The sequence below is a fragment of the Chinchilla lanigera genome, unplaced genomic scaffold (assembly GCF_000276665.1).
Source record: "Chinchilla lanigera isolate Chin_1 unplaced genomic scaffold, ChiLan1.0 scaffold00102, whole genome shotgun sequence".
Classification (NCBI taxonomy): domain Eukaryota; kingdom Metazoa; phylum Chordata; class Mammalia; order Rodentia; family Chinchillidae; genus Chinchilla; species Chinchilla lanigera.
This window is the reverse complement of record NW_004955503.1, coordinates 7,154,479-7,168,069: the sequence shown is the minus strand read 5'-3', so window position 1 is coordinate 7,168,069 and position 13,591 is coordinate 7,154,479. Positions and strand designations below refer to the sequence as shown.

The 13,591-nt window shown below is 38.7% G+C and overlaps 1 pseudogene; it reads right to left on the bottom strand.

The window, feature by feature from the left end:
* Positions 1 to 975: 975 nt before the first annotated feature.
* The window catches only part of LOC102013629, a 60,787-nt pseudogene continuing 48,171 nt past the window's right edge, over positions 976 to 13,591 (bottom strand).

Sequence of the window (13,591 nt, the reverse complement as noted above, 5' to 3'; positions counted from 1 at the left end):
CTTATAATTTTTAAGAAATCTTTCTTTTCATAATTGCTAACTGCAATCCTATCTTCTATAGCTGTGATTCTGTCCTTACATTGGCCCATTCTGCTGTGTACACTTTCAATGGAATTTTTAATGTCCTGAATGTCTGTTTGAATCTGTTTTATAGAATACTTTTCTTCCCTATGTTGGGTATTCATGATTATCACCATTTTCCTAAACTCTTCTATTTTTTAAAAATGTGAATCTGCCTTAGAGTCACTAAATGTGTCTTTCATTATGGTCTCCATCTCTGCAGTTATCTGAGAAATTATTTGTCATTTGATTTTTCTGAGCCTCATTCATTGCTGTGTTACTTCTACTGTTACCATCCCAGAGAATCTGGGTGGGTGGCTTTTGGATTGTTTCACTACATTGCTCCCTAGGTTTGTCTTTGCTGATCTGGATGTCTGGCGTTGCATCTTGTTTAAGTGTCTTCTCATTTTGTATATATTTTTTAGTTTAGTTCCTGAGTTGGTGCTCGTAAATTCCCTATGATGAGTAGCTATATTGCTAGTATTTAGAACCATTAGGATATGACTACTTCCCAGAGGTGTCTTCCAAATGTAGATGGCTTCTGGTTCCTGAGCCTGTTGCAAGATCTTACATCTTCAATTTATGGGAGATGAAGAGTTGCTGCTTGATCCAGCCCCTGGTTCTTTGGAAACTTCCTATAGTATTTTTTTATGACACTTAGGCCATCTCAGGCTTGGTATACCAGCAGAACAACTAGTTCTCCTAGTTGTCAATTATGTCACTTTAGCTAAAGTGGAACAATCAGCAATAGCAATAGCATCAAACATAACCTAGAAAATGACAAACTGAGATAACTATTAATTTGTCACCTTGAACTGTATGAATGAGATTTGTGGTTATATAACAATTTCTATAAATTAGAAACTAGAAAAATGTATGCAGTAAATAAGTCTTCAATATGGCAATATGGCAATTTTACCCTGAGGGGAGAAAATTTGAAAGGGTTTAAGAAGAGGAAGAGATTAGAAGCAAGTCTGGAGGACAAAGGAGGATCATGCAAACTTTGGGAAACTGATACAGGAGACAGGAAGGAGAGAGAGAAGGAAGAAATAAAATGAAGAACAGAACAGAAGAACAGAAACAAGCAACTAGAAACCACACTCACATTCATAAAAACAAGAATAGTGAAAAAACAAAACAAAAAAGAACAAGTAAAGAGAGAAAGGAAAAGGAAAAGAGAAAAGAAACCTATCTACGTCAGTGTTTGTTTCTGCTGTCACTGGTAGAGAACGTGGATAGAGTGCAGATCCATGTTGATTAATCCTGGTAAGCCAGCAGTAAATTTATGGGGAGTGCTGGATAATCCTACTGAGCCTGTACTTTTATTTCCACTGAATTTCAGGGTGGTTTCTGACCCTGAGACTCCAACAAGATCCATTCAACCTGCAGCTGTGCATACCCCTCCTGCAGGCTTGAACTTGGCTAGAAGTCACTAGGTGAAGCCAGCAGTTGCTCTGAGCTCCAAGCCTAGTTGGCACCTTTCCAAGATGGCCCCCACCAATCGCCCTCTCCTGTGGGACATGTGAATCTGAATAACTTACCAGCCACTGTAGTACACTGTATCCGCTGCTCTATTCCACTGTTGTTTTTGCCTGCGGAGGCCTCCGGGGTTTCCAGTAGTTACCTTGCACCTGCAGGTTCAAGCAACCCTTCCATGCAGTTAGTCTGGGCTCAAGGAGAAAGTGCCACCTGCCACCTCCTTCTTCTACATGGTAATTTCTCTCTTTGATTTCCCTGTGGGCTTCAAATCTCACTTCACATCTTTTCAGTGTCCTGGGGAGCCACTTCCTTTTTTCTTCTCTTCTTCACATTACTATATTTCAGTGTCTGGACACCAACTCTCAGAGAGGCTCTTTCTCTGCTGTTCCCTACTCCACCATCTTCCCAGAAGTTCAACTTTGTTTTAATGGGTCTCAAAATTCTGTGACAGATATTTTAGTCAAGTTGTTTCCATTCAAAGTACTGATTTTAAAAATGAATAACTTAAAACTGTCATATGCACGCAACTAGTCAGTGTACCAAGCAGCTTCCTTTCTTTCTAAAAATTTTATGGTACATTGTTATCATTAACTAGTCTTTTACTATGAAATTCAAGTGGCCATTGGAGACAAACATTCTTGAGAATGTTCTTCCTCCATTGATAAAGATGGGTTGATAGATGTTGGGTGATGTTCATTTAGCTTTCTGAACTTCTTGGGAAGACTTGGTGGCCTCTCTAGTCCACTGCTTTGATAACTGGTTCAACAAGAATCTCATATCACAGATAGCAAACCAAACCGGAGGAAGATAGGCACACAAGCTCTCAGTACATACAGGCTTGGGGGCTGGGGATTTAGCTCAGCGGCACAGAGCCTGCCTGGCAAGCGCAAGGTCGTGAGTTTGGTTGCCAGTACCAGAAAAAGAAATACATACAGGCTTGCCAGGAACCATAGTAACCATGAAAGCATCAGCAGATTTCAGGAATTTAGGGTCATCTAGCTTCTTACCAAAATGGTGATGAAGCTTTTCTTTCAGCTTACAAACATGCAAGCAATATGAGCTGTGTGACAAACCAGCACAGAGGCAGAGCAGCCACTGACTTCTCCTGGATGGTTCAAGGTAATTACCTGAGCAGTGAAACCAGCTGCTTCTCTTTGGTGGGTTATATTTGCTGTCATTTCACCAGCAATGATGTGACAGTGAACATCTTTGACAGTCATGATACTAATATTGAAGCCACATTTTTCCCAGGAAGAGCTTCACTAAGAGTTTCAGGGAGGCTTGCAACAGACTTCTCCTCAGTTGTGCAATTTTTCTGAAGCAAAGGTGACTGCCATGCCAGCTTTGAGAACACCAATCTCTACTCAGCCCACAGGGATAATGCCATTGCCACCAATTTTATAAGCATCCTGAAGAAGCAGGTATAAGGGATTACCAGTTGGACAGTTGGTGATAGCATGCAATCCAATGCTTACAGCAGTGTGGTTCCACTGGCATTACCATCCTTATGGGAAACCTATTCCTTGAACCAGGGCATGATTGCATGTGGCTCTAGCATGTTGTTACCCTTTTAACCAGAAGTTGGCAGAAATGCTACTGTGTTAAGTTGTAGCCCATTTTCTTAATGTAAGTGCTGACTTCCTTAATCATTTCCTTATGTCTTTTCTGGGTATAGGGGAGCTTATTAGAATCCATTTTGTGAAGACCAGCACTTAGTTGCTTCATATCCTATGTATGTCAGAAGGCATGCTCACAGACATGCCCATTCTTAGAAGTATTATTTTCAGATTCACCATAACCAGCAGCAACAATTTAGACAGCATTGTCAGCCTCATATATGCCTGTATACATGTTTTTAAGTCTCTGTATCCTGAGGCATCAGTGGTAGTCTCATATTTGTAGGTCTCAGTTTTCCACATGGAAATGTGGGTGGTATCTTAGTTACTTTTCTCGTTGCTGAGAAAAAATACCCAACGCCCAATTTAAAGGAGAAAAGAGTTATTTGGCTCTCAGATTGTAGAGGTTTCAGTCCATTTTTGGCTGGCTCCAAGGCAGGGCGGCACGGCAGTAGGATGTCAGAGAGAGGAAAGTCCATGGCAAGCAGGAAGGCAAGAGCTCATTAGCCTTCTTTCTGTGTTTCATATTTTATGCAGGCTACCCACTCTAGGGCAGATATAGCAGTCACGCCCTTAATCAGAGCCAGAACTATACCAATCCAATCAGTGGAGTGATTTAGTAGTCACATACCCTTGATCCCAGCACCACACACTCTAGATCCAAGCACCTCTGGAAAGCCCCTCCCCCATGACTTCATGAGGCTTTGCGGGACATCTAGACACAAGCCATAACAGATTGTGATGTCTCTCTTATGCTCAGAATTCTGGTCCAAGGTCAAGGCTATGTCTTGTGATAGCACTCTTGCTGGCTGAGTCCCAGTGTGGTCCAGGGCAACACATGGCAAGAGATAGGTGACATTTCAGGATTTATGTCTGCTAAGGTGGCGTTTGGGTTGATGGTTGATGTCTGAAGTGGAGAATTATCAAGGAAATTGAAAGGGTATTTCCTTTGTGTGATGGAGCAGAAATTAAGTTTAGATCCTTGTTTACTGGAAAAGTAACTGCCATTTTCTTTAGAGAAGTAATTAGAAGCTCAAACTAGGGAACGTGCCAATTCTATTGTATGGGATTTTTCAAAAGCTGGAAAGCCAAGTTATGCTTCTATAGAGATGTGAAAATAGCACCTACTTGGTCCTATAGAATATTTCTTTATGTTAGGAGTTATTTATAATAGGATTTGAGAAATGTGTTTTTGTCACACTATTGCAGGGCTGATTATTCTAGATGTTGGAAAGAAAATTTGTCAGAGATGAATCTTTGCTTGATTCTTGATTTTGTGATATGAGCAGGAGGAACTCTGTAATCAGGAGCCTGAATGGGAATTTTTCATCAAAGGCCCTGTGGAGTAGCCTTTGACTTGACTTCACTTTACTTCAGGAAAGGTAAATCTGTGATAGCAAGTAGAAGCCTCATGGTTTATCATAGCCTGGACTTGTTGATTGCTCATGTGGGGCTGCTGAAAGTGGATTATTTGGGCTAAATGGTTCTGGCTTTTGTATATTAGTCAGATCTGGAAACTCAGCCCACAATGTAAAAGTGAAACAATGTGCATGTACCTCCATTTCTTGAGAGGGGAAACCCCACAGAACTCTTGGAGCCATGGAAAGGAAGCAATGGCTCCTAGCTAAGATGCTGGGGCTTCCCTTTCCAACCAAGAACTAGACATAGAATGGTCTGCCATCCTAAGATGCTTTCTTTTATTTTTTTCAGCATTATGACCCACGTCAGCCACCAGAAGTCCCTCTACCATCTCCAATTTGGGGAACCCAACATTTTTGAAGATCTCCTGGACTTAAAGATTCACATTACTCCAGAAATCTTTTTTCAGATTAACATTACTGGTGCAGAAGTGCTTTATCAGATTATGGGGGAACTAAATGGAGTAAATTCTAATACTGTCTTCCTTGACAACCACTATAAAAATGGTAAGTGGCAGCAGAAGGAAGAATCTGCATACTGTCTAGTTCCCAAACTCTGTCCATCCATTATCCAGGGGGCCCTTTCAGGGTTGTATAGGGGAACATGGTGGTAGTGGTGCAAGAATAACTTATTTGTCTAAAACCCTAAAACACTCTCCTCATATTCTGTTTTACTTCTCCAAATTTGATGGATCTTTCTCTAGCTCAGCAGGTATTCAAGGTCCTCAGTATTGAGTTGGTTCAACACATAGTAGAGGTTGCTATGTGGACTGGAATATTCAATGGTACACAAGTCATGGTATGGAGATAAATTAAAAGATACCATTGAGGGGAGGCAGAGAAGAGGGAGGGGTAAGGAGAGAGGGAGACATGGAAAGAAAGAGAGATAGACAGAGACAGAGACAGAGACTACTATATTTGGAGTCATCCTTATGGTTTTCTGCAAAAAGTCATAAAAGCCCCAGTAGCTAACTTTGTTTTCTATCCAGAAACAGAGCCTGAGGGAAGTAGTAAGCCTAGTTGATAGGAAGGCAAGTGGTAAAACCTTGGACAGAATAGAAGAGCCTATTTAAAGTTAGAAACATGAGACACCATAGCATAATATAATAGGCTTCATAGCCAGGTGTGGTAGTGCATGCCTGTAATCCCAGAACTCAGGAGGCTGAGGTACGAGGATCTTTGTGAGTTCGAGACCAACCTGGGCTACAAAGTGAGCTCAAGGCCAGCCTGAACCAAATATGGAGACCCTGTCTCAAAAAGACAAAAAAAATAGGCTTCATAGCTTTGCACAGTGGCAGTATCAGAACCAATTAGGTTTATCTGAGGCATAATTATTGCTAATTGAAAACTTTTCCCTATAATAGGCTTCAAATATATTTTTTCAGCAATATGATATTTTCTTCAAATAAATTCATGCCAAATTGCATGATAGAAAACATTGTTTTGCCCCCTGTATCCAACCTCCAGACAGCTCTTGAGACACTGAGTAAAAATGTCTGATACAGCAGGAAGAGCACTTGAGGGAAAAGTCAAGGTTCTCTTCTTGGGAAAGGTATTCACATGCTATACAGATCATTAAATTGTAAAATAACACTAAATAGTCACTCAAGTGGAAAAGCTTATTGAGAGTCATTGCCTTGGTGTTCCAAGGCAAAGTATTTTGGAAAAAGTGAAGCAGATTCAAATGCATTTCTTTTATTGATATTCAGAGGTACATGTAATGGCTTGTATCTAGATGCCTGTGATTGTTGATTAAGAGAAGCTTAACTAAATTGGCTCAGTAATTCAATACCCTAGGGTATGGAAGACCCACCCTTGGCTAGCTTATTGCCTGGATGGTATAAAGGGGAAATGAAGAAGGGTGGATGTGCTTCTATTTCTTCAGAGGAACCCCATTGTTGGTGACAACCACTGTATCAGTCAATGGTTACTAGAGAAACAGATAACACACCAGATATACAAAAAATAGGGATTTACAAGACTGTCTTACAATGGCCATCCATGGAGTTGGATGACGAAGAGTACAGAGGTTCTAGCTGCATGCTAGAGACCAAGGTTGACCTTAGCAGCAAAGAACTTTAGCAATCAAGTGGATAAGATGACCATTCTGTAGATAGTGGTCATCTTCCTTCTTCAGCCACCCCTGTCATTGCTCCATCGGCCCATGAAGAGAGTGGCCATGGTGGCAGGGATGGAGACTATGCACAGACTCAGCATCATGGACTCCCATTCACCAAGGCTGATCTGGTTACAGCCACAGTTGAATACCCAATATGCCAGCAGCAGAGACCAACACTGAGTCCCCAGCATGGCACTATTCCCCCAGGGTGATCAACCTGCCACCTGGTAACAGGCTGACTATATTGGACTACTTCCATGATGAAAGGGACTGAGTTTTGTTCTACCACATTCCTCACCATCAAGAAGTAACTGGATTGATAGAAATGTGGAATGATCTTTTGAAGACACAGTTACAGTGCCAGCTAGGTGGCAATAGCTTGCAGGGCTGGGGCAAGGTTCTTCAAAAGGCTGTATATGCTTTGAATCAACATCCACTATATGGTGTGTCTCTTATAGTTAGAATTCATGGGACCAGGAATCAAGTGGTGGAAGTGGGAATGGTACCACTCACCATTACCCCCAGTGATCCAAGAGCAAGATTTTTGCTTCCTGTTCCCTTGACCTAATGTTCTGATGGCTTCAAAGTTTTAGTTCCAGAGGAAGGATGGCTTGTACCAGGAAGCACAGCAATGATACCACTTAAGTGGAAGCTAAGACGTTCCTCTGGTCATTTTGATCCCCTCATGTCTTTGAGGAAACAAGCTAAAAAGGGAGTCACAGTGTTGTCAGGGGTGACTGATGCAATTCATTAAGGGGAAATTGGACTACCACTTCACAATGGAGGAAAAGAAGAATATACTTGGAATGCATGAGATCACTTAGGGTGCCTCCTAGTATTATTACTATGCCCTGTTATTAAAGTCAGTGGGAAGCTACAACAACCTAATGCAGGAAGAATGACAAATGGTTCAAAGCCTTCAGAAATGAAGGTATGCGTCATTCCACTGAGGAAAAAACCAAGACCTACTGAGGAGCTTGCTGAAGGCCAAGGAAATACAGTATGGGTAGTAGAAGGTAGCTCTAAATAACAGACATGACCCTATGATCAACTACGGAAATGAGGATTGTATTTGTACTATTTGTCTCCTCATTTGATTCTAATGTAATACAGGTTTTTAAGGACTGTTAAACCTCTGTTACAATGTTCAAGTTGTGAAATGTTAAGAGTAAACATCACCCAAAGAAAACTTGCCTTCTATTCTGGGGAAGGAATTAACGTGTTTCTGTTTGTACACAGGATAGTTATAACATGTTAGGTGTAATTATGAGCTTTTCTTTGTATCTGGAGACTGGTTTGAAGAAATGTGTTTGGTTTTCAAGTTTACAAGGAGTGGATTGTGATGGTTAATTGTGTCAATTTGAGAAACAGAAGCTTAAATAATTGGCTCAGCAATTCCATGTCCCAGGTTGTAGAAGACTCATTCTAGGGTGGCTTGTTGGCTGGGTGATATAAAGAGGAAATGAAGAAGGACAGATCTGCTTCTGTTTCTTTGACAGGGCTCCAGTCTTCACATTCATCTTGGAAGTCATCTGTTTTCCAGTGCAGACGCTGGCTTCTGGCACAGATCCTTCAGCCTTCTGGCGTAGACGCTTCAGCCTTCCATTGCAGACAAATCAGCCTGCTGATATGGACTCACACAGGACAGTACAGTGAGCTCAAGACCTTCAACTGAATCCTGTGGTCTCCAGTGTGCAGACAGACCCTCTGCACTTTTTCTCATCCAACTCTGTGGGTGACCATTGTAAGCCAATCTTGTAAATGCCTGTATAGTTGAAAATCTTGTGTTATATCTGTTTCTCTAGTAACCACTGACTGATACAATGTTCTCCCAAGGCCTCATGTGCCCATAGGTGAATCTTTTCAGAGGTGGCTTCATGTAGGGATTATGGGTGAGAGATAACTGGATTAGTTCACTGATTGGGTTAGCATGGTTCTGGGTGTGGCTGAATGGATTTACTGAAAACTGAAGACCCACCCTGACTGTGATTGGCACCAACATATACCTGATAACAAGGTATTTTCTCTTTCAGATTATTAAGTGATTCAGGCAATTTGAAACTTCAGGGCTATGTGCAGTTTTCATTTCCCCACAAACCCTATAACAAAACCAGAAGGAACATCATTGAGTGGGTCATGACTTCTTTCTAAATTTATTTCTTCCAACTATCAAATGAATCCATGGTTACTATATGTAATTTGGGAAATGTAGAAAAGCATAAAAAAAAATCTGTACCACTTTTAAGAGTCAGATATAAGACCAAGTCTAAAAGGAGACAAGCCAGGAGTGGTGGTGCATGCCTGTAATCCCAGCCCTCAGAAGGCTGAAGCAGGAGGATCATTTCGATTTTGAGATGAGGTTGGGCTACAAAATGAGCTGAAGACTGGCCTGAATTACATAGTGAGACCCTGTCTCAAAAAGACTAAATAAATAAATAAATAAATAAAACACAAGTCAAGATACTTACTTCAAGTACAAAATTTTAGTGATCAAAGTAGTATTTTCTTTTTCTGTTTTTTGGAGGGGAGGGAGAAGTCTAACTATGTAGTCCAGACTGGCTTTATACTGACTATGTAGCCCAAATTGCTTCCCAAGTGCTGGGGTTACCAGCATGCACCACCAATCTTGGGTTCAAAGTAAAATTTTAATGCAGTATTTAAAAAACTCAAAATGAACCCCTCAAAATGATGATGACTAAAAATATTAAAATTTTTAAAAGATTGGATCTGATTAACTATATAAAGATTCAATATATGCGGAGACTATGTGATATTTTTCTGCATCTGAATTTCACTTAATATAATGCCCTTCTGTTCAGTCCATTTTGCTATAAATGATAGACTACTATTATTTCCTGTGAACAATATTGCATTGTATATATACTACATTTTCATTATTCCTTTACCCATTGATGTGCCTCTTGGTTCATCCCTTGTCTTGGGTATTGTGAATAGTATAGCAATAAACATGGGCATGTCCATCTTTCTTTGATATGCTGATTTAATTTCCTTTCAATATCTACACAGAAGTGGGATGGCTGAGGTTATATGTTAGATCTATTTTTAGGTTTTTTTAAGAACATCCATACTGTTCTCCATGTTGGCTTTAGTAATTTACATTCCTAGTAGTGCTTAAAAATTTATTTCCTTTGCATGCTCTCCAGCATTTGTCTTCTTTTTATAAAAGCCATTCTCACAGGGATGAGATAACATCTTATTGTAGTTTTGACTTGCATTTCCCTGATGACTCATGATCTTGAGTATTTTTTCGTAAATTTGTTGGAGATTAGAATTTCTTTTGAAAAATATTTATATCATTTGCCCAATTTTAATGATATCATTTAGGTTTTTGTTATCACATTTTTTGAATTATATATATATATATATGTATATATTCTAGATATTAATCCTTTGCTAGATTACTAGTTTACATATATGTTCTCCCACCCTGTAGTTTTTTTCACCTTGTTATTTGTTTTCTTTGCTGTACAGAAGTACTGGGAAATGTGGGGATGAAGGAGAGTAGTGAGAGGTTGGATAATGGAAACCCAAAGACATTTAGCTAGAATAAGTTCTAGTGTTGGACAGCACCGTGGGGAGGAGTAGAGTTCACAACAAACTGTTACATATTTTATGAAGAACTGGAAGTGAGGAGTTTGAAGATGCCAAACAGAAATAATGAGATGGAAGCGCTAGGTATGCTTTGTTCAGTTGTACATTGTACATATTCATTAAAATATCAGACTACATTCCATAAGTATGTAGAATTATCATGTGTTAACATAAAAAGTTTTAAACTGCCCCTGTACTTGCTAAACCTTGTCTTACTGCTTTATGTTAATCCTGATATTGGATCAAATAAAATTTCACTTATAAAAGTAGGTGGCTAGTGTGCAGGCTATAGTTTTTCAATTTAATATTCTAAAGAATTTCATAAAAGTATTACTTCTCTTGATTATTGAAATTTTTGTCAGCCTGTTAAATTTTGTACCCACTTCCAGTATGTCTCGCTTCACTCTAGTTCTGGCACTGCTCAGCTAGTTTGATTTTTGTAATGCTTCCTTTGTGTTGTCTCTCTCTGTCTTTTTTAACATAAGTAGTTAATTTCTTTGTGCCATTCAAATAACACAGGCAAGTACAGATATAACTGAGTGAAACAAGTAAAGGTTAAAAGTAAATGTATGTGGTGGATATAGTGGCATATGCCTGTAATCCTAGCACTTGGGAGGCTGAGGCTGCACAGTGAGTTCAAGGCCAGCCTGAATTACATAACAAGACCTTGTCTCAAAAAAACCAAAACCAAACCAACACACAAAGAAAAAGAAAATGTATATGTTTATTATTTATCAATTTTTTGAAAAGTAAATCAATTGAGCTTTTAAGTCAATGAGCTAGAAAAAGAACAATGAACACAAAGGAAATTGGAGGAAGAAATTAATAATAATTTAAAAATCCACAAATAAATGAGCCATAAAACACAGCATAAATATGCCAAATAAACAATAAACTGCTATTAGAAGAAAAACTAAAATTAGTAAATAAACATAACCAAGAATATAAAGGGGGTAAAATATAAAACATAGGTATAAATGAAGAAAGTAATGTAATTATATTTATTAAGATTTTTAAAATAAGAAAGTACTTTATGTAGATCCTTCTAAAAATATTTGACAGTCTTAATGAAATGAGTGATTTTCTGGAAAAATGCAAATGGCTAATATTAATGATAGAACTTGTAGTAAACCCAAACAGATTAATAACCATGGGGAAAAATTAAGAAAATGATTTTAAAAAGTATTCCCGCCCCAAATAAAATTATCAAGCCCAGACGCTTTTACAGTTTTTTTTTTTCACACTCTTCCATCTTATTTTTTTAAATTAGTGTGTGTTTGTAGTACATAATGACTACATTCCCTGTAAGGGTACATGTACGTAGCGCATCTTAATTTTTTTATCCCCTTCTTTTCCTCTCCGTCCCTCTATCTCTTGGTCCTCTTCCCTTTGGGAATCTCTATCTCCCGATTTCCTATTATCAACCTTTTATTTTGCTCTTTATTTATACTTTGAGTTTTTCATATAGGAGAAACCTTGCCATATTTAGTCCCATATGTCTGATTTGTTATACTTTTGAATATGTGATAAAAGTGGATATCAAATCAGTGGGGAAAAGGCAGACTTTTCAATAAAAGTTAGTGGATAACTGCAGAACCATAAGAAAAAAGTAAAAGTTGGATGTACATCTTACATGGTAAACAAGGAAAAATTATAACTGGTTCAAGTATTTGAACATAAAAAGGGAAACCTTAACTGTATCCTAAGAAATAATAAGATTTCTTTGTAAATCAGAAGCCCTTTCTAACTGAAAATTCACAAGCCATATAATAAAAAGTTATTAAATTTTACTGTGTTCTGAGAAATGAATTATTTGGTTATTTTTATTCTCCAAACATCATAAAGTATACTTACACAACCTGAGATGGCTAAGATGTTATTTGGAGATACAATCTTATGAGTTGCACCATGGCTTGAATGGTTGCCAAAGCCTGGGATATATTGACAAAGGGGCCTTTAGAGTAGGGAAGGCATTTAAAAAACCCAAACGCTGTAAAGCTAGGAGGAGAAAGCCGTTACTTAGAGACACACAAATTGGGAGAAAGCAGAGTGAATAAAGCCCTAGGGCTGACACCATTGACTGACCAACCACACTCAGCAGGAAAGACAGGGCAAGATTCAGCAGTCACACACAAAAATATAAATGGGTAATGTTAACTCCAGAGGTTGTAGGAAAACCAAACAGACTGAATAACCAAGCGAAAAAATTAAGAAAATTGCTAAAATGTTTTCCCACTGAAAAATGTGAAGTTAGAAAGAAAATTAGTCTTAGTATTGACTCAATATCCTCCCCTCCACCATATCTGGTGGGTTTTATTACTGCACTCCCCAGAAAGAAACTACTCTCTCAAAAATACAGAAGAATTTTACTCGGACTCATTTATCTTTTTTCTTTATTTTAAAGGGGAATTTGTTTTTTTCCTTTATCTTATACCCATTCATGATGAAAACTATACAGAAAATAAAAATAGAAGGTCTATCTCAATCTGATAAATAGCCCCTTATGACAAGCCAACAGCCACCATCATACTAAATGGTCAAAAGCTGAAAGATTTCACTGTAAAATAAGGAACAAGACAAGAATGCCTAATTTCACCACTTCTATTCAGTACAGTTCTGAAAACATTAGCCAAAACAATTAGACAAGAGAAAGAAATAAAAGGAATTAGGATAGGGAAGGAAGAAGTTAAATGATTGTTATTGCTAATGACATGATACTCTACATAGAAGACCCTCAAAATTTCAGCAATTGCTCCTAGGTTTAATAATCAAATTCAGTAGAGTAGCAGGACACAAATTCAACATTCAAAAATTAATAGGATTCCCGTACCCAAATAACAAACTCACTGAGAGAGAAATTAGAGAAATCACACCTTTCACAATAGCATCAAAAAATAAATAAATTTGCCAGGCATGGTTGTGCATGTCTTTAATCCCAGTACTTGGTAGGGTGAGGTAGGAGGATTGCCGTGAGTTTGAGGCCAGCCTGGGCTACACAGTGAGTTCAATACCAGCCTGAACTGCATAGTGAGACTCTGTCCCCGCCTCCAAAAAAAGAAATCCTTAGGAATCACTCTATTGGAGAAAGTAAAAGATCTTTACATTGAAAATTACAGTATTGTGAAAAAGGAGATCAAAGAAGATATCAGAAAATGGAAAGTTAGGGGCTGGGGATTTAGCTCAGCGGCAAAGCGCCTGCCTGGCAAGCGCAAGGTCGTGAGTTCGGTTCCTGGTACTGGAGAAAAACCAAAACCAAAACCAAAACCAAAACCAAAACCAAAACCAAA